The sequence below is a fragment of the Hirundo rustica genome, chromosome 21, assembly GCF_015227805.2.
Source record: "Hirundo rustica isolate bHirRus1 chromosome 21, bHirRus1.pri.v3, whole genome shotgun sequence".
Classification (NCBI taxonomy): Eukaryota; Metazoa; Chordata; class Aves; order Passeriformes; family Hirundinidae; genus Hirundo; species Hirundo rustica.
Genome location: NC_053470.1, coordinates 9,586,517 through 9,608,639, shown reverse-complemented (window position 1 = coordinate 9,608,639; position 22,123 = coordinate 9,586,517). Strand labels below are relative to the sequence as shown.

Genomic DNA, 22,123 nt, shown 5'->3' with positions numbered 1-22,123 from the left:
TTGCTGCTGTTGTTGTTTGTCTGTCCTGTTATATTTACTAGCACTGTTATTCCTTTCCCCATAGCTCTGACTGAAAAGGTTTTTTTAAATTTTCCAAATTATATTCTTGGAAGGAAGGGATTGGAATTCCCCATTCCTGGAGAGGCCCCGCCTCTCCCCAGCAGATACCTGTATTTTCAAACCAAGACAATAAATGACAGCAAAGTTCTTGTAAATGCAAATTCTTTATAGGCAACAGTTAGCCAAGATTTGCATTTAACTGGATGACGGTGAGCGAGGTTTGCAGAAGATCAGCAGCAAGCACTGCAACTTCATTGTTAGGAGGAAACGAAATATTGTTGTGTTACTATCTTATGTGTTCACCGAATTAGTTTATAGGACACTTTTAATAATTCTTCCTCTAATCACTGCAGGGAAAAAAAAAAAAAAAAAAAAAAAAAAAAAAAAAAAAAAAAAAAGTGATAACAAACAGGGTAGAGAAGGAAGAATGCTGAGAATTTATAGGCTGGAAGAGCTGGTGGGTAACCTTGATCCACCCAGAAAATCCAGCCAGATATCAAGAGTTGTGGAACTTCCTGTAATTTGTATCTGCACTTTACATTTAAAACATGGTCTTTAAAAGTGGCAACCAATATAACACTGGGTGTCAGCAGCACATCCATTATGTCAGAGTGCTGTTTAGGAAGATACAAAAGATGAGATTTTTTTAGCAATATTTACCTGTCTCCTCTCTCATACCTCACTTCTGTGAAATCCATTGCTGTATAGGATCTGTGTAGAGCTCTGCTTCCTGCAGGTGGAAATGAATGCTGAGTTCAAATGGCTTTGCAGCACTGAGCACATCAAGGACATTGCCCTTCTATAAAAGGAAACTTTGGAGGTTTTATTTTGACAAGAGTCATGGGGGTTTTGGTTATTAAAAAGTATGAAAGCATTTAAAAGTCCAACAAAAGTCCTTAACATGAATTCCCTTCTGAAATATGTTTTTACTAAATCTTTGACTAGAATTTCATCTTTCTCTGATGTATCTCATCAGTTTATTAAGGGTATCTGTAAATCTCTTTTCTCACCATGTAACCCCTAAGCCCAGAGTAGGATTTCTCCCCTTTACCGTGAGCATGAACTTTTTATTCAGAGCAGCCATCTGATGAGTCATTCTTTCATTCTTCCAGTGGATATAAATTGTCTTTTTCTGGCATATTTCCTTCTCCCAAGATCCATAATAAAATAGATAGTAATGTTCTTTTCCTGTCACAGATCTGTAGTTCATAAAGGGAAGTTCCCTTGGAGAGAGATGAATTACCTGTAATGATTTCGCTTACTAGTCCTGTAATGTAGCAATAGCTGTATTTACTGGTGGTCTTTTAAAAACCTGATGGCTGTGGTTTTCGTCCCATCAAAGACCAAGCCCAGACACCATCAAAGTCAGTGGGAAACTACTGACTTTTTCTGGCTTGCATTAGAGCTATGGGTACTGCAGGACGCTTTGAGGCAGAGCTTATCTCTAAACACCTCTCTTCAGAGCATCTTTAATGTTTTTCCTCTGTTAGCAGAAAAGCAGAATTATGGATAACCTTGGACAAGCCTCTTTCTTTAGATGGGAGCTGCACTCCAGTGTTGAGAGCACAACTCATTCTCACAGAGGAGGCCTTTTCTGGAAGCAAGGAGAGTTGGTAATTATGCAATGCATTCCCAGCAAGCTGGACCTGAATGCTTTTGAGCGAGGAAGAGTTAGTGCTTTTTGCTGCATCTGTCTTCATTGTTCTGGCTTTTCTGTGAACAGAGCAGCCTGCATAGTGTTCTTGCAAGGCTTTACAGGGACCTCCTGGCCCAAGCATCCATCTTCCCCTGCGTAGGTGTTTCCCTTACTGGCGCCAGCCCCTAAATACAATTCCACCTCTCAGATAGTGCCTTTCAGCCCTTGGGTGAATCTGTGAAGCTTACAGAGAGCACTCCTCATCTTTGGGTGCTGAGGACAATTTCTGAGCTGGTTACTGTAAACAGGTTCCTGTACCTTGGTTCAATGGTCCAAGGTGGCCTGAGGTATGCTAACAAATATAGAGGCAATACTTGCAAACCCAAATTCTGGTGGAATAAAGGTTAAAAAAAGTGTTAAAATAGCAATAGGCTGCAAGAGCTGACATCTCCTGTGGCATTCTCCAGAAGAAGATGACTCTGGTAAAGGAGGTTACTGGGACAGCCCTGGCCACCTCTCCCTTTCCTCATCTCTTTATCCCCACTTTGTGCCCATGGCTGGGTGTAACCCGGATCTCCAGTACTGTCTATTCTTTCTCCCCCAGTTTTCAGAAATTCATGATTGAATCAGGATATAAATTAAAAACACTGAAACATTCTTGGCTTCAGTTCAGTAGCTGTTCTGTGTGTCTTCCCAAATATTTAATACAGATCAATTTGGCTTTGCCCATTGCATGCTAAGAGAAATATGATATGAATGTTGGTAAAATGTATAAAGTTTAGTTTGCTATGATGCACACTCTAAAAAACCCCAACAAACTAACCTGATATGAGCATAAGTAAGACACTTGCCAAACCCTTTCGAGATAGGCATCACATTTAATGTCTGTGTGTGTTTTGTTAATGACCAACTTCCACAGAAGAGCAAAAGCATAAACAAGTGCTTACAAGGTTTTCCTTTGGAAAATCTGAAATTCACAGCTATACACAGACTAAATAATGTGGGGAGAAGAAGAGGAGGTCTAACCTCAACCAATATCCCTTAAGGAAATGAAAGCCATTTTTACCATCTGAAGGCAGATGTGTTTTTCCAGATGTGAGGATAAAGACTGACATAAATATCTCACTCTTTTAGAAAGGGAAATTATAACTGTCTTTTCAGCATTCATTTTTTCTTCCTTTTGGTAATAGCACCCATACTGCAGGGAAGGTAACTGGAAACTGTCTGTTCTCCTTTCTTCACTCTGCTGAAGTTTTAAATGATTGAAACTGAAAATTCTTACTGTCACTGCAAAAAGACAAGGTTGGTAGGACAGCAGGCTGTCCCTCAGCAGTTAATGACTGAGTGCCAGGTAACATTAGGGCTAGGGAGTGTTTCATAATCACCTTTGTCGATATCTAATATTTCTTGTCCTTTCTGTATTTCTTATTTTTGCCAAAATACAAGCTATGTGGTAGGTAGCAGAATGACAATATGTATGCATACCTAATCTGATTCTTTTGGAGAAGCTGCCTGATTACCAATGGAAACCGAAGTGCTCTGCAGGTTGGTAACATCGTAAGCACTTAGCTTAGCTTAAAACTCTGGAATTAAGGTCACATATGCATCTATGTCTTTCTTCAGGTATCCTAGCATCCTGATGACCTCTGGGTATATAAAGAACCCTGCCAACTGGGACAAACCTAAAGATCTGAATAGAAAAATATCTCAAAGCCCCCTCTTATCTCTTTTTAAGCGAGGAAAAAAAAAATATCTCCTAAAAAACTCTATGTACTTGACAGAATATGAATGCAGAAATATGTTAAGCTTCCTTAACCAGCCTGTGTGCTGTATAAGTCTGGATTAATCCATGGAAACTATTCCACACAACATCACTTTAAATGGCTTAGGAGTTTTGCATGAGATTTTTGAATTTGTGAGAAAATTAGTTCATGCCATTGGTGTTTTTTCAGCACTGCTAAGCACCCTTTATTAAAAACTGCTCAGAAACAGGTTTTCTTTTCTATAAATTTTTGCTCCTAGAGTATGTGCCTCTTGAGTATTGCTATCTTGAAAGAGTGTGTAAGAACATCTAATTTCTTTGAAAGATATGCTGTTTATTCAGTTTTTTATACAGATAAGTATGCTTCTGATCGTTCCCAGGTTCCACGTGGTTCCTTTCATTTCACATTTCTGCAACACAAAGATGGAACTTCAGCTTTAATTACCTTTCTAATAGCACATGATAATTCTTAGTTTGTTGATATCAGTCTCTTAATCTGTCTGATAACAGCATTTTGTCATTAACATTTTGTTCTTTGAAGATAAATTATCTGATGTGTCTGTACATAACAGGGAAAACTTTTCCCTTTGTTTTTGTTTGGTAGCTGGGATTTGTCCCATTAACGTTTTAGAGTACCTTGTAACTTGCTCTGTATTTTGGTGGATCTGGCCCTTGAGACTATAGGAGTTGGAACCAGAAACCAGGGGATGTGTGGGCAGGTGGATGAATTAAGGGAGAACTTTATGAGTGAGCTTTTAAAGGTAAACTGCTTCCAAGGAGAATTTCATTAAAGCATTTCTTTTCAACATCATGCCTGGAAACCCATTTGTTTTGATCTGTGGTACCTTATTTAGATTAACAGTTACCCTAAACCCATAATAACCATTATAAAAGTATGTAATCATTCCCATCCTCAGAGTTTGGGTGTAATTGGATCTTTTGGGGCTCCTGCTAGTAAAGTGCTCACCTACAAACAGCTGGGACCAGGGCTCTAAACTGGGGCTCAGGTGATGTGGCGGAGCCCTGCTTCCACTACATATTGGTAATCAGTAAGGATTGCTGCTCTCTCCAAGGCCTGGAAGAAATTTTCTCATAATTTACCAAGCTGAATGCATAGTAAGTATTTCTATCACTTACTGAAATGATGCTAGTGATATGTATTTCCCAGTGGGTCGGTGGATGTTGTTGCAAATCGTCTTTTTTTATGAACGACTTAGGCTCCCTGGGGTGCTGGAGGGAGCCAGGAGGCTGGGACTGCTCTCTAGCCCTTGGAGCAAGCTGCACTTGTTACTTTGTTTAGACCACGAGCTGTCCTTAGTAAGTAGGTGGGAACAATCCGTCTCCCGTTAAAGTTTCATCTCAGTTGCTACTCACTGTGAGATGATTTTAACACAGGTAGCTGTGTTAAACTCAAGCATTTACTTGTTGGTTTGAATGCATTTGCCTGGACTTGATAAAAATAACATCAATTAGTATGATCTTTCTGAGAAACAGAAGTGATCTTATCAAATTTCGGGAGGAGGTTAATGCTAATGCAAGTTATTTGTACGGCTTTGCATTGGAGAGTTTCAATTTGCAGCATGAATAGTTCAATTTCTATTTAGGGTGCAATTCCACAGGAAGTTCAATTACAGTTAAGGAGTGTTACAGAACTGGTGAAGCTTTAGGTTAGGAAAAACCAGTACATACTTTGTGAAAACATTTTAGGTGTATGCCTTGCTAAACACAGAGGAGGTATAACTAAATGAAAACAACTTACTGCTCAGTTTGGCACGTCACCTTTAAAAGTATGAATGAATAAATAATGCTACTCCTGACGTTGTTAACTTTATTCTCTTAAATATCCTCTTCTGTTACAGCCAGCATGTATGTGTCCATATGACTTTCTAAACATGTAAAATATAGTTAGTGGTACCTAAAACAGAATTTAAGTCTGTCATGCTTGAGCTATTTTTGTTAATGAGAAGATAATTCAGTACCATCTCAAAGCTTACATACATAAATCTACTGAATGGCAGAACTTATTCATTGGAGTGGGTACAATTGATATTCATTTAATATGGACAGCATTTAGAGATGCTCATTATTCTTCACTTTCTTCCCGTTTGTTTTCTCTTGCACAGTATGAATACTTACTTCATAGAGATTGTGATCGTTCCCTGTACACACCTGTTCAATCATGCTGCTCTTTGAATCCACCCCTTTACACCAACCCCTGCTTTTAGCAAAATATTGAGATGCAATCAAAGCTGTCAGATTGTTCCGTGTCGGAGGCAAGCTGCTGATTACTGTTGCCACTGATGTACACTATTAAAGGCTTTTATGAAGTATTTGCATTGCTTGCTGATACAAATATCAAATCATGGCTACACCACGGTGAAAAAGGACGTAATGATCATTTTGGGACACATTTCTTCCAAGACAAGGCAGCAACAACAGTCTGTGGAAAACATCTATACAAAGCACATTTCAGAGTGTCTTTTGGTTTCTTAATTGCTAAACTGTTCAAATAGTAGCCCTCTCTGTGGCTTCCAGCTCATCACACCACTCTCACAACGAAGGCAGAGTTGATGAGGTTAAACCGTCAGCCATAGTTTCATGAGCTTGTACGTGACTTCAAGCCCTGACTGTCCTGACATGTTTATCCTCTTTTTGAATCGGGGCCAATAAGAAAAATGAAGCAATTAGACTGCATAACTGTAGAGAAAACAGATCAGCCAAGTTATCAGGGAAGTAACTAATGAGAAGCAACACCTCATAGTGTTGTACATGTGCATCTGTTTAGTGTCTGCTGAGTGTCAGATGCTGCTGTTTCTCAGAGGCCAAGTATTCCCCTGTGGAGCCTGAGCACAAGAGGTCTGGGGTGGTCCAGGGTTATTGTAGAAAGATGACTGTGATGAAATACTGTTCTGAAATGCTTTATGGCACTGGATAAAGTTGAGTGGAAGGCAGTGTGTGGAGAGATGTCAGCCTCTGCAGATAATCCTTGTGTTGTAACAATCAGTGCAAATGGTGTTTGTGACAAGAAGGACCAATGAGTGGCTCAATCCTGTATGAGTGCTCAAGTAAAACACTCACACTTCTTGCTCAGCAAAGACAGTCTTTACAGATGTGGCAAGTGAGGGAGTGATTACAAAGAAATCACACAAAGGAAAAAGGGCCTGGGTTCCATTTACAAAGCTCTCCATGCTTTCAGCTGTAGCTGAAAACATCATGTGAATGAAAACAATAAATGGCCAGGCAGCTTGTGTGCTGCTGAGGCACATCTGCTTGCTTCCTCGCTTTGGTGGTGTTGTATTGTTTCTTGCATTCCTTTGTATCAGTTTTGCTATGAATACAAAGGAAAAAATCTCCTTGCTTAACAAGAGCCATTCGCTATAAGCTGATGACAAAGTCAGGCAGGCACTCTGCAAAGCCCAGAAATGCACTGCTGCAGGTTCAGCTACGGCAGCAGGGAATGCCACAGCAGCATGGTCAAAGTGTTCTGCATTTTTGTTTCACTGTTCCAAAGACTCTTAGCCAAGAGATTTCCCCTGTGTTCAGTAAGTTTGATTTGCCTGCGATAAATGAATAGAGGACAATGCTCGGTGCCTCGCAGACATGCCATGTTGAGTGGTTTCCAGAGCACAGGTGCAGGCAAGAAAACTTTAATGGCTGATGCTGCTGATTTTCCTGCCTTGACTGTTACTGCTCCTGGGCTGGTTTTGATGCAGAAGCCTCTTTGCCCCCTCTGCAATCTACTTCCTTCCCCCTTTTGTTTCCTAGCTGGCCTCATTTCTAATGTGGCTCGTACGCCTCTTCTCCTCCATGGGAGGTGCTGGTGGTAGGGTGGGCAGCTGGCTCTGAGGAGGTGGCCTTGGATTGGGATCTGTGAACTGGGCTGCTTCAAAATAGCTTAATGTGGGGAAAGATGCCAGAGCTGGGCTTCCCAGCACAGCTCGCCCAGAGTGTCCCTCCTTATTTGTTGCTTAAGTATCCCCCGGATTTTGTGCTTTCTGGGGGTGTGTAGTGTCTGCCAGTATGTCCAGTCTGCCTCTGGGCATTGGGACAGAGATGGTGGTGCTCATTTTAGCAGTGACAGAAACAATTTGTTTGGTGACCTTTTACTTTATGGCTGTAAATGTGTAATGTTATCTGTGTTTGTGCACTCTGTCACTCTTGTCTGGAGTGACAACGTGTGTGAAGAGTAACCATGTAAAGTGGAGCTGTAAGAAATAGCACAAACCCATAATTCTGGAAGTGACCTGCTATTGCCACTTAGCACCTTTCTAAAAACCATTTCTGTGTTACAGTAATACTCTTGGCAGAAAAATCTTCTGCCTTGTCTTTTGTGCTTTATTGTTTCTGAATGTCGTTCTGAAATACTTACTGGTGCATTTCTATTATTTGATAGCCATTTAATGAAATAGGATAAAGATTTTACATTTTGGTTTTTGCTTTCTATCTAACAGGCACCACTTGGTGTGGTAATGGCTCTGATAATCAATTTCCAGTGTCATGTGACTGAAACTCCAGTGAGTGTACCTGCTTTTAGCCAACAACAATAATTTGAAGTTATGAACACTTGCAGAAGTTGCTTTTGTGTTTCTCACTTTAATTCTTGCCTGTTATAAATGTAGGACTGTCAAGCAAGTCTGTTGTCAGAAAGGACAAACAGACATCTGGTGTAATTAAATATGTGATTCCTTTTGCAAGCTTCTTGGCATAATGATTTATCCTGTATTTTAATACTACATTTTTCATTCTCACTTGTGTGTATTTTTTGCCTGATAAATATTTATAATAGAGTGGAGAAAAATTCAAACTGGAGGCAAGTTGTAATTTTTATGTACTAATAAGAGATGAAAAATACCCCCCCCCCCAAAAAAAAAAAAAAATCAACTGATGTGGAAGCAAATATAATAAGAATATGGAATAAAATAGTGACATTCTCCTCTCCAAGGATAGTCCTTAATGGATTTGTGTTTCCTTGTGAAATGTGTTAGAATGCTGAGCTCACTTGAGGAAGAATCTCTATGTCCCAGCCTAGAGCAAAGGGCCACAGAAGTCATGTTCCATGTTCTGCTTTAGGGTCTGCACTGGTGCTGTGTGTGTAGTTTTACCTCTCCGCCTGTTTCCATCTCACCTCTTTGGGATAATTAAAACTCAATTAAAAGTCCTTACAAAACCATTCTATGAAAATTGCATATACTTGAATTGGTGAAATAGTGAGTAATTTCACTCCAGTCGGTCTGTACCAGCACATCCCTTTCTGCCAGCTTCAATTAATCTGTTCCTGAATTTTTTGACAGCATGTGAATGTCTCTTCTTCTTTCTGTCTCTCTGCTTAGCACATGAGAGGATGATGGACTAAAGACTCTTGTAATCCCCTTCTGATGTGGTCTGGCAACAGGTCTTTGAGGGGAACTGTGTTGTTGCTCCTCCAAGCACCAATATCATGTTTCAGTGCCATCCAGGAGGGATATGTGATATGAATCTGAGCTAGCTTCCAGCCTCAAACATTCTTTTATCAATTAGCAGAGCCAGTGATGGATTTGACATGGCCTTGGGTGTGTGTTTTTGTTTCCTACAGTTATTATCTGCTGTGCATGCTGATGATCTGCTCTATGCAGAAAGTTCAGGCATATGGAAGTCAAATTTACAGTAATTTTTTGTTCCCATTGAGTACACTGGCTTTTGTTTACTCTAGAGAGGCTAGAATACCAACCCTGATGCTTTTAGGAGGCACAATTATGCACAGTATAAAACAAGGTAAACATTACAAATAGAAATCAACAAAGCCAAAACTTCATTCAAGTGACATTTCCCAAGGAATGTCTTCAGTTCAGAGCCATCTAAGCACTGCTTGGAAACCAGCTGATGTGCTGGGAAGCTCTGTTTTAGTTGATGTGATCAGTATTTCATAGTGTGACACACGGCATCTGTGTGCTGCTAGATGGAGAAAGCTGACACTGCGACTGTCCAGGACATGCCAAGCGTATTGGGCGCTCACTTTCCCTGCCACTGAGCTAGCAGTGTTTGCCATTCTTGCTGCAGCATCTATCCTGAGCTTCAAGATGAATAACATATGGGTGATTTTGTGGAAGGAGAGCCTGGAGAGTGCACAAAGCTAGACTGAGGGTTAGCAGCTGGGGTCACATTCCTGTAAGTAGGCAGGAGGGATGAAAGGACAAGGAGCAGTTGCCATGTTAAAATACAAGCCTCAGGGGGTGCTGAAATGAAAGGTGTACTGAAGCTTAGGTAAAAGCAGGTGTCAGAACTGTTATGTCGGTATTTGCTGTGTGCAGTTCCATCTCACCTGGGTCAAATTGGTGCACAAGCCCCAATGCATTGAGAGGTGCCTTCCTGGTTGTGAAGCACAGAAAGCAATCCCATCAGTGCACTGGCTCATGTCTTAACACATATATCAATCCTCAGTTTGGTTTTGGTGTGCCTTTTTTTTTTTTTTTTTTTTTTTTTTTTTAACCTCTCTTTTTTCCTTTTTGTTTGCTGTCTTATAAACAGTACCCCACTGAGAGCAACAGTTTTGATCTTCATCATCCTCATCTTAAAGGAACATTCACCAGTCACATCTGGACCTACTCCTTTACAGCTCTTGGATAGCTCCAGGAGCGCCAATAGGAACTATGCTGTACTATTTTGGCCATCTTTGTTCTCCTGTTCACCATATGCTGGGACAGATTTATGAAGGATTCTATCTGCATAATCACCAACCTGCTTTATGGCATCAGCTGTTCCAGTTGACAGCACCAGGTGCTTCCCCCAGTCTTCCTGCTTTTTTTTTTGTTTTAGCTTTGATGACTGCCCACAAAACAAATGATCCTCCTATGGCCACCTAAATGACTACCACTTTCTTATCACCATATGGCTCATCCCTCAGTGCCTCATCCACAGTTCTGGCACTTCTGAACCCGCAAGCTTTTCTGCCTTTCTATTCTCACAGACACAGCACAGTTTGCCCTGTTTGGGGATATGGCTGGAGCAACATCTGACAAGGCAAAGTGTGATCTCAGCATGGTGTCCTTCCCTCAGACATCTCTGAACTCCTCGTTTTTACATAAATAATTTTATCAGTTCATACATTTTTCTTCTGTGTAGTGAAATAGGCCGGGACATAGCCAGGAGTAGCTGGAAAAAGTTGTCTTACTACTTAAAAATAACATTTTTATCTTTGGAAGACATCCTTGACATCCTATTAGCTGTCCCTTACTACAAAGCTTTTATTCATGTCAGAGTGCTACCTCTATTAGGGTTTGCAATATTAGTCCCAGCTGAATTTGTATCACAGACCTTGTGGTGGTTTCAGGATTATTTTGTGTTTTTTCTTTGTTTAGAACAGCCATTTGGGACCTACTGTGTTATTTACCATAGAGATAATACACAGTGATACATTTTAAAATGCTTTTTAATGTGTTTTCATGCTTTTTAATGTGTTTTCTGGCAACTTGTCTGTTGCTGTGTTAGGTGTGAAATCATCTAAAGGCGGACAAGCGATTTGGCATTTGTGCAAGCTTGTTGATTCTAACCAACATTTGCATTAGATTAGAGCAGTGAATGCTGTCTCCAGCAAAGAAATGCTTTGCATTTTCTCAATGGTATTTTAAAATGGAGCATTTCTAGTCTGAATGAGTCATCTGAAATTACAAAAAATGTTTCCTTTAAAATAACATCTGAATAGAAGCAGCTGTCATATCACACAGAACCTGAAACAAAGCATAGCACAAAACTTGGTCGACAAGTAATAACCCTGCTATTAGATTCTATAATGTTTTAATTTCTTCCCTGGGATATCTTTTGTGCACTAGGAATAGTATATTTGCATGTGAATGGATAAAGTTAAATTATACTCCTAGGTTCGTGCAAAAGAGCTGATTTCTAACACTATGATAGAAAAACTTCTTAATTTTAATTTCTAGAATCATAGTGTCAGACTAAAACTTCGCTCATTGCTAGCACTGTGTGTGTCAGATGAAGTTCTGAGCTCATCTAAATATTGTATGAGGTTCAGTGAAGAGTGAAATTTTTTTTAAGACCTGTCTCACTAGCAGATTAATCAATACAATAGTTCCTCTTATAGGAAGTTATTGGTAGTTAACTTAGTTTATGCTCATCTTTCTATTTACTTTTGGAACTACTCTCTGCAGCTCCATTATTTCTGGTTCATTTTAATTCAGTGAAAATGCCCTGAAAATTTTCTAAGATAGACATGTTTAATTTTGTTTGGGAAACAAATGGGAGAAAACCCTAACCCAGAAATGGTATTCTCCACTGGAATATTTTGATGCTATGACATAATATGAAATACAATTTTTGGAAGGGCAGTCAGAATGAAATCTCGAGTGTGTCTGAAATCAAAATGATCTGGAGGCACAGTGAACACAAGGCATTTTATATATTACAGTAAAGCTTCACAAAGAAGAAAGATAAGGATGACTCGGTAAACAGCTAGCTTTTAGATAGCAGATAAAACTGTAAAATGAAAGCATAGACTGATGGACAGAAAGTGTCATATGTCTGTTCTCTGAGTTATATTATCCATTTCACAAAGTGAAGCAGCGGACTGACTTTTTCACCTATCCTATGGCTATATAAAATGGCAGCCACTCTATTTAGTCAAATTGTCATTTTAGATTAAGTATTTCAAGGAACTCAGCACAGAAGTATAATCAACACACTGAAAACCTTTCCTGAAAGGGGGGAAAAGGATAATGGTAAAAATAAGTGAATAAAAATGAAAGACCAGCCTTTCTTTTATAATATTTAGGGCTGGCACAAAAGGTAGATGAAGAGGGTTATACTCTCCTGCTGCTCTTGCTAAAGGTCTCATTTTGCTTAAAAGGAGGCTATGTCTGGGTCTTAAAAACTTTCTAACAGTGTGCTACACTGAAGGCAATTTGCCACTAATATTTTAAGTGGAACTTTTTGTTTTCCCACAACCCTTCTCTAGTGTGGTGGGGATTTCTAAGCTCAAAACTGAGGGTAAAACACGACTTAAAAGGAAGAGGGTGGAGTGCAGGATAGCTGTTGTGGCCAGCCCATTACTGTGTGCTCCTTGTCATTAAACAAGCTCAGAAAAATCTGCTTTGCAGTCTGTATGGATCTCTTAGCATTAAAGCAATAGGGCTTAGCTGGGGTTTGTTAGGTGGTCAGGGTGAGCTGCCTGCTTTTGAACTTAGTGTGTACATTAGAAGCGCCTGTTTGGGGTTAAAAGAATGAAGCAGGTAAAAAAAATCCAAAAAATAATGTAGAATGTATTGAGACAGTCCCTTGGTTTTGACTTACTCTGTTGTACCTGAATGTTGTAGAAAGTGTGCTCACCAGGAAACCCAATGGAGTGCATGGATTCGGGTAACAATCAATACTAAAAAAACCCATTAATTAAAGATGGAGGGAAAACCTTCCACTATAAAGACTAAAAACTGCTTCATTTGCCCTCTAGGTGTTGTTTTATTTAAATAAATAAAACAAGTAATGTAGCAGGAATTGTATCAAGATTAGTAGAGGCTCCCTGACAATTTTTTGTTTTCATAAATCTCAAAGAATTCAATCTCATATTTTATATGTATATTAACCTCCCATACTCCCCTGTGCCTTTGCAGTAGCTCTAAATGGCCTCTCTGTCACCAGCTGTCTGAAATAGAGGGAGAAAAATGGAGATGTATAACACAAGGACTGGGAGTACATTTGATGCCTAGGTGTGGCTACCTAGAACAGAGGCTAGAAAAGGTTAAGAGAATAAAAGCAGGCATTTATTAAAGGCCTTCAAAAGGTACACTTTGGGCAGTCCGAGCCTCTGAGGCTACACTCAAGATGGATGACTGTCATGAGTTTTTCAGACAATTATAAGTTTGGTCCATTTGCATATCAGGGGTTAAATCCTCCAATTACAGCTTCAGATAATGAAGTCATTACCTGAAATTTTCTCCTCCCAAATCAGTTTTGTTTATACTTTTCAGGGCCTGAGGCTGCAGGGTGTCCTTGAATCTCAGGCCTGAAGGGATTGCTTTGCCTGACCCAAAAGTGAAGACAGTAACTATCACTTTATATGGAGTCTAGGGTAATGCACTAATGCAGTACAGGATTTGAAAAATATAAAGGCTAAAATCTTAAGGCATCATATTCTGTACAGGACACAGTTTAAATCAGTGATGTGTTAACCAGATACAGGGAATCCTCATCCGCCAACAACAAGGCAGAAAGAGATATAAACAAAAGGAAATATAGCATGGGTCAGCTCCAGTGAGCAAAAGGAAATGAATGTTTGAGGACCAGTCCCTTGGGCCTCAGTGTCTGACAGCACAACTGGTTTTAGAGACACAGGAGAATCTCAGTACTGCTACACCTTGTAGTAGGGTACAAAAAGCGGGAGCCTGCTTGTGGCACCTTTGTGTCCCCATCCAATTGTAAGCTTTATATAATGCCTACTGTCATGGCTGTGCTTTGTCTTTACCTGGTGACTTGCTTGCCCTTCAGTGTTTGAGAAACTCTCCAAAAATCAAGTGATGGCTGCCTTGTTTTTTTTAACTCCTTGGCTAAGATTCTCAATAGTTTTCACATGGAGTATTTTGGTAATTCTTAACCAAATAAAACTCCCCTTCTGTGTCTAATAATCTACCTTCCTGCCCTTTCACTTCACCACACAAACATAATAGATCTAGGGGACTTTAAAGCTCTTACATTACTCCCCTTACACTCTTGAACTTGCCTAGAGGATCGATTTTTTAAAATATTCTTCCCAGTCCATGACCTCCCCTGACAGTGTCAGCCCAAGGCACATCGCTTGCAGTTGAGTTACAACACTCCAGCATTTGGGGCATTTTTCTCATGTTTTTCCTGCTGAGGCTGTTAAGGATAGTTTGTGCCTAGTACACTGAAATTGATACATTTCAAAATGAAACTGGGGGCTTGCACTAAACAGAGAAATTTTGCATTTCATTTGGTTTCAATATTCATCTTCTTTAAAAAAATAAAGAATAGTTAGTGTGTTAGTGTTGTAGGGCAAGAGCTGTGTTTGTTCAATAACCGTTTGATCAAAAACATTCATAACAATTGAAAACAAGACAACAGCTTTCATTTTTCACACACCTTCTAGGCAGATGGATCCTCAAGCCCATGGCAAAACTATACAGTGTACAAAAGAATTGTTTTATCTTTGCTGACTTCTTGTTGCCTCGGGGACATGATGTAGCAGTTGTTTCAACTGAGTAAGCGTTAAGCATTGCCATGCTGTGGGGAGGTTTTATCTGGAATTTTCCTGGGATGTGTGCTGATGCTGATTTTTCACTTTTGTGAAGGGCCTCGGTACTTCAAGAAGCAGATTGATCTTGCCTCGACCCTCACTTGGGAGGAGGGGATTCCTGCTCTGCCTTTTGCTCATGGCATTTTCTTAGCTGGCAATATATCCATTGTTGGCAGATATCCAAAATATCCATTGTTCTCCTTCCCTTATTCCCTTTTCAGCCTGGCATGTGGGTGGATATGTGTCGGTGCTAATCTGTACCTGTAAAGACAACATGTTATGGACAGAAGAATAGTCTATTATAAAGTAACAAAATCCTTTCAGTTCACAATGCCATTTATCATTGATGTAACAGTCATCTGCAACTAAGAAAAATAAACTACAGAGAATTTGCAGTTGTGCAATTTGTGAGGATGGTTAGGCTCAGACACAAGCGCAAAATAAGTTTATTTTACAGTTAACCAAATAATTAAAGTAACCAAAAGCAGTATTAAATCACTTGTGCTAAGTTTTTAACAGAAAAAAATCACAAGTGTGTATGAATAAAGGGGAATTTGTGCTCAATGCATTTACTAAAGGGATGCTACTCTTGTCTGCCATATCCTATTTTTATATGAAAGATTACATCCTTCATCAAAATTAGGAAATTTACATGGGTATTGTTAATCAAAATCAGAAATTTATTAAGGAGGAGATAGAAGGAAACAAGAGAATTTCATAGTTTAGAGGGAGATACTTGAACACCTGGTCCATACCCAAGATAGTTGTGAGTATTTGTGCATCTAAAAAGTAATAAAACTTCCATATTGAACAATACTAACCACAGTAATATAATCCTATTTTCAATCAAAACTAGCTGTCTCATCACCTCTGAAAAGTTAAGGACATCGCACTTTGATAATTTTATTTTACATTTGCGTTTTGTTTCCATATATTTCAGATACTTACACTCAGGGGCTTAAAGAAACTGAGGTGGAAATTTTTCGGTGCAAACTAATAACTTGTAGGCACTGTAAGTGTCCCTTCCTGACCTCAATAGTGATCGTGTGGGTACATTTGCTGGTCAAGTAACAAGTGTTGCAATTCATGTACTTTGTGAATTAATTCAGCTTCAATAAGCAGAAATTGCTAAATGGTGTCAAATTGTTTGTAGAAGATTTATGAATCAAGAGCATTTTTCCCTGGAGATGTGACTGGCTAACAAGTTATCTGGTCTTTTTAAAGGGAAGAGAAATGGAAAAACTAGGAGGGCATAGAAGATTTTTGTATTCACAAAATTAACTATCATTGTCTAAATTTTACATTAGAGTCACAATGCGGTAAGCATGTTCAAAAAATATATTATGTCATACATACAGTGAATCTTGCAAAACATATTGTTAGATTTATGCTTGCCACTATACTGAGTTGTTGCTTACACACTAGATAAATCAGTCTTTCTATAATAAGGATTTCCAAAAGCAGCCCTGAGTTTAATATGTTGATACCATAAAAATGGCTGCTTTATGTCTCAAATTTGTAGTACTTACATAGCTGGAGATAACAAGCAATTGTTGTATAGTTTTCAGATACAATGTAATAGATTATGTAGCTGTAGCAGCTTGCAAGTGTTTATGCTGTTTATTTTAGTTAATAATTTCTCATTGCTAGTTTTTTCTATAAAAGACTGTTGGTTACAGCCAGAATGTTATGGTTAGGTGCACGTATTTTTATAATGGATTCCATTTCAGAGAACAATTTGCCAGGCTCCCCTGCAAATCCTGCAGATTTGATCAGTGTTTTCCTGCAGCGTCACTACCAGAACAGTTTGTCAGAAAAGGGAATGGGGAAGTTGCTCATGAGCTTCTCAGCTTTTCAGCTCATTTCTATTTATTTACTTGCTCCAGGACTCTGAAATTTTTTCAGTGTTTCATATATTCACTCCTTCCCTCCTGCTTCTTCTGACCCCTTTATTCTACTTAGACTTTTACAGAGAGATTGACCATCTCAAAGATGTGTTTTTATGAACTAATTGATTTTTATTATCTATCAAAACTGGAGCATGTTTCACAACAAACTCCCCCAAAAGGTACCCTGGGCAATATTTCTTATAGAAAAAAATAGAAGCGAAGGTGAAGGCACTGATGATTCAAACCATTAAACACTTCTGGGCTGGGTGTTGTACTTTAGGAATAGCAACTCTCCAAGTTTCCAGTAAAGTATTGGACAGGAATATGCCTTTCTGTAAGTTCTATAAAACCCCACTGTTACAAACAGTCGTAGAGCTCCTCCTTTAAGTGGGCAGCTGTCTAAGAAGAAACGAGCCCTAGGTAAAACAGTCCATTAATTAAATCAGCTTATCAAAAAATCCTGCCAGTCCCAATAAGGCAGAGGTAAAAGTCAGTGAAACGACTGTCCTTTTGCACAGTGGCTGCTTATGAGCTCCCAAGAGGCTGCCTGCACCTCCTGAGCCACGCTGCACAACCTCCCTGCAATGGTCTTTTCCTTCTGTTCTCTTTGGCATTAAATTTTGAGACTTATTAAAATCAAGTGAGCACATAGCTTATTCAGCTGTCTCACCACCACATGTATTTATTGCTTCTTTTGTTTTCATCCCTTTTTAGCCTTTTCTGAGACTTTTTGAATGATAAATATATGCTCTAATTAGCTATTCAGCAAAGGTAAGAACTTCTTGAGCTCTATTGGCTACTGAAATTCTTTCTTGTAATACATGTACTTTTAGCCTGAACGTGATTTATGTACCATAGAATAATTACTAAAAAATCCTCCAGTTTCATCCCAGAGGAAATGTTCTTTTTACTTCAACAGAAAACATTTTTCCTATGTGTTTCACAAAATGTAACTAATTTCTTTTACTCTTTCATTGATTGGATTTTGCAATTCAAAGCATCTTTTACCAGTACACTTGTATGCATTAAAGCAAAACAATTTGTCTGAAATTAGATGCTTCATACTCAATTATATCTTAATTTCTCATCTACAACTCTTGATTTCAATCTCGGGTGTCTGTGCAGCTATTGAGGCTGAAACAATGTAGAAAGGAAATGCTGTTATTTTCAATTTGTAGCAATTATACTCAGAGTGCGGCAGATGTGGTACGGGCAGGCAGCTTGTGGAAAGGATGGCTGATTTCTCATATACCTGTGGTTGTCTTCCTGAGTATGGACTACTGGACATGATGTCCGAAAACAAACTCCCTCTGAGCACAGCAGTATTCTAATATGCAGTTAAATCCTCCATGCTTAGGACAGCACTTAGGCATTATCAGAAAGTGGACTTCAATCTATGTTTATTATAAAAGATATGGCCCTGATTTGAGGCCACATATGTAGATGCTTAAACTCTGCTCTAATATGAGCATGACGAAGTCTCTGTTATTATGTGTACATGTCCTTTGAGGCAGATTAGCAAGACATTGAGAGCATTAATGCAGCCTGGATGAAACTACTCCCAGTTAAGTCTCACATGCTCAAGAAGAGCAAAACACCATGTCTTGATTTAATTATTAGAGGGAGACTGGAATTGTCTACCACAGTCCTGCCTGAGAATTGAATAGATGCACACTGGAGCTAGAATTCTCAGAACAGTGTTGGGAAGCTGTAAGTGTACACTGCTTGGCTGAACTGGAAGTTGTGAAGTCACTATTGGCATTATTATTATAATTGATACTCTGGTAGGACCTGGAAGGCAATTTTACCCAAATATAATTTAGTGTATGATATTTATAAGTGGCCTTGGAGTAGGGTGTGGAAAGTACAGCCCTCTGCACTTAGTGCTCTAGGCCTGAAGAGCTGTGCCCCATGCAGAGCTGTGCCTCATGCTGTTCTCTCTCTTTCTGAAAACTGGTCTACAGAACCGAACACCTTTGAGAGAAGGAACAGGTACCGAATGTCACCATCAGGTGCTACAGCCATGCAGTGGGAAGGTAGGCTTGGAAAATAAAGGAGATGGGGAGATTATTCAAAGCATAAAATCAAGGTCAAAATGACAAAGCTGACTACACAGTTTAGGATTTCTTTATGTCCCACTTTCCAGTTAAAGGTGTTTCTGGAAGGCAGGCACGCATGTCTGACTTGGCATCAGGAGGTGGAACTGAAACCAGCTCACCATGTCCCAGCTGAGTGCTGTGTTCCTGAGGAGAGGGCACAGGGAGGCTCTGAATTTCCCTGCTTCCTTCTGTGACCTTTCCTACCTCCTTTTGTGAGCCTGTACCCCCTGCTCTGAGAGAGCTGACAAGCTCAGGCTATGGCTTTAGTAGAATGCTAGCCTCTGTTTGAATCCATGCTCTGGGAATATCTCTTGTCTGCTTTGAAGCAGTGCCAGTCAAAAAGAGATTCTACAGCAAATTACTTCCTGCTCTCAGGAACACAGAGAGCAGCAATGCTTGAGACAATACAGGGTATTGAGCAGCCTCGATCTGCTCACTCTGCAGGAGCATCCAGTCTGAGGGCAAAGTCCCCTGAAAAGTCAGGAGTATTCCTTTCTTTTGTGCAGTGTTTCTTAAGGCACCCTGAGTCTTGCCTGAATGATTTTGCTGCAAGTCAGCTTAACTTCGTACCAAGAGACTGCTTGATTTATAATGCATTATTTCTTTGTTCCTATGGCATTCTCTTCTACTCTTGTCCCTTTTCATGAGTTCTTTGGCCAGGTGGTCTTTGTTTCAGTTGCCATCCCACACAGAACTCTAATTTTAAGCAGAAAACAGATTTACCTGTGATGAGAGATGATCCAGGTGTGTTACAAAAGAGACACCCAAACCTGTTCGTTCTGTGTTCATCTTGTCCCATCACCCTTTTGAAGAGTGGTTCAGAACAAGGAATGGAAAGGCTGAGCTGTGCCATCAATATGGAGATTGCAGACTGACTCAGGCTGTACAGATAGTTTATATGTTGTACATCGATTTCAAGGGCACAATCAATTTTTCTTAGTCTTCTGAGTGCTCATTATGTAGGCAACTGTGAGCATCTCTGTATCATTTTGAGATTACATTTCTTTTTGAGTATGAACATAATGTAATATGGGCTGCTAAATTAAGCATTGCAGATTGTAAAGGTAGTTATGGGCCAGATTTAATTCATACATTTAGTGGACAAAAAAAAAAAGCTTCAAAAAAGCAAACTCCTGCTGATAAGGTAATGCTGAGTATAATTAAGATGCATTCTGTTAAAGGAAACTGTCAGCAAAATAAAATGCCAGGTAAGGTGAAGAATACAAAAAGTGCAATGAATATGTAAACTGAAAACCTGCCAGCTTACCTGCAGCTTGTTTGTTCCTCAATCATTCTGAAGTTAGATGAGTAAAGGAATTAAGCTTGGAAAGTAATACAAATAGATTATTACTTTCCATTTTGGGATGCCACGGCTTGTATTTATTTGCAAAGCTGGAGCCTCAACTCCATGGAGTGTGAAAAGAGATTGTGCTATCTAATCCCTGTAAAAGCAGAGAGGGGTCATGTATTAAATTGCATTACAGAAATACTAATCTAGAGTTTTCAGTTTCTTTAGTCACACCATTCAAAGGAAGCTAAGCGCTGAGAATGTGCAAATCAAGTCTTTATGAATAGACTAGTGTTCTGTAGAGTTTCTGATTTGGATGTTGCAGATTCTCCAGTACTTAACATGTCTTCTGGATTAAAGAATAAGATTGGAGAGTTGTATTGACCCTAAGATTTTCCTGATTAGAAAAAGATCCCAGCCAAATGGAATTTTAACTCTGCTATCTAGAGTTTGAAATTATCAGGGGCTTTGCTAAAGTATAAATTTATTTGTTTCATCCCTAAAAATATATTTTGCATCTCGCGAATAGGGAGCTCTTTGATTGTGTGGGGAGTTTGGAACACATTCAGAGCCTTTAATTTTCCTTTAACACTGATATGTTCTCTTCCAATAATATTCATTGTCATAAGTAAATTCATGAATGTGGCCAACCCTACCCTGTAAAAAGCAGAGCTGAGATTTTGTAGAATTAACTTTCAGACCCTCCAAATTTAATTGCTGCCACATGTTATTACCAAGAAACCACACACACCAACCAACAAAACAAATGCCTTCCCCCTCCACCCGCTCTCCCTCCCAAACCCCTGAAATACTGTAAGTAGTTCAGGCTCATAATTTGCTTGCAGCTTTCATGGCGGAGGCTGAAATAGAAAAATAGTTCGCTCGAGAGGTGCAGCTAATTCTTGGGGGTATTTATACGTACCCTCCTGTCCGGGTCTTATTTGAAAGAAAGTTGGTGTGGCAGAAGGCTATGAGAAGATATCATGTGTTGGTGTATCTGATATCTGGCAGCACTCACAAAAATAACAGATGTAAAGGAATAGTTTCACATGTTTACTTCAAGTTCCTATATCTTGGGGACTTCATATTCCTTAGTGAGGAATTGCTTTTTTGTCAAAGATGGAATGCAGGACAAAATACTATTGTATCCATCACAAAATAGCAAGTATGGCACTAGTTTTTAAATCTCGTGAATATCGAGAGACAAATTTTTTCAAGGATTAAAATCCCACTGATTCAGCTATAGCAAAGTGGGGAAAATGCATGAAGAAGATTCTTCCTTATCTGATTAATGAGAAAAAGCTGAGGAGAAGGGGGAGAGGAGTGAAAGGAGGCAGCAGGTCAAAAGAGTGCTAGAAAGAGCTGGCCAAGGCTGAGGAGAGGTTGCAGGGATGTGGGTAAGGAACAGATCTAAATTTTACATTGAAGGGAATACACTGGGAAGGGAGAAGAGTCACTGATTCAGGGGTAAAACAGCTGTGTGAGACATGTGATGACAAGAAGAAAGAAGGAAAGTCTGTGACTTTACGTTTTGTTTGCAAGGCTTTTCCAGAAAGTGCCAGAGCTGGAGGCTATGACATATCTCAGGCCCCAATATCAGTAGCTGCTTATACAGTACACTGAGCATTATACATTTTAATTGCATATTAGGCACAGTCATATGTGCTTAAGTTTCTGTGTGTGAGAAGTACAAATGAATGGATGTGAAGCCTAAGACAGTGAAGCACCATGTCTTCCATGTATGAATTCCATGGGGCTGGGGCACAGCCCTGCCAGTCCTGCTGCCTCTGGTCACAGCAGCCCTGCAGATGTGATCCGGAGTGTTCAATTACCAACATAAAGCTTGTTTGCTGTATAAAACTTGAAAGCTTCTTACCCTAGTGTGAAGGTGTCAGTCTGCTTTAAAAATAATGCACTGCAAACTGGAATTTACTGAGCTAATGAAATGCCTTCAGGGAGGTTATGATGTGCCATTAAAAGAAAGGGCACTGCCATATAATTTAAGCAACTATGAGAAAAAAGTTTCTTTTTTTTTTTTTTTTTTTTTTTTTTTTTTTTTTTTTTTTTTTTTTTTTTTTTTTTAAATGCTGCTAATGTGTCCATTTTTGGCATTTGAGGGTGAAAGAACACTGATGCTTCTTTTCTGTTCC

The 22,123-nt window shown here is 39.4% G+C and overlaps 1 long non-coding RNA gene across 1 annotated transcript in view; it reads left to right on the top strand.

Moving 5' to 3' along the window:
• Positions 1-4,493: 4,493 nt before the first annotated feature.
• LOC120762090 (uncharacterized) overlaps positions 4,494-22,123 on the top strand; it is a 154,726-nt gene continuing 137,096 nt past the window's right edge. The window contains exon 1 of the long non-coding RNA XR_005703816.2: positions 4,494-4,574. This is a non-coding gene — a long non-coding RNA (uncharacterized LOC120762090). The remainder of the gene's footprint in view (positions 4,575-22,123) is intronic.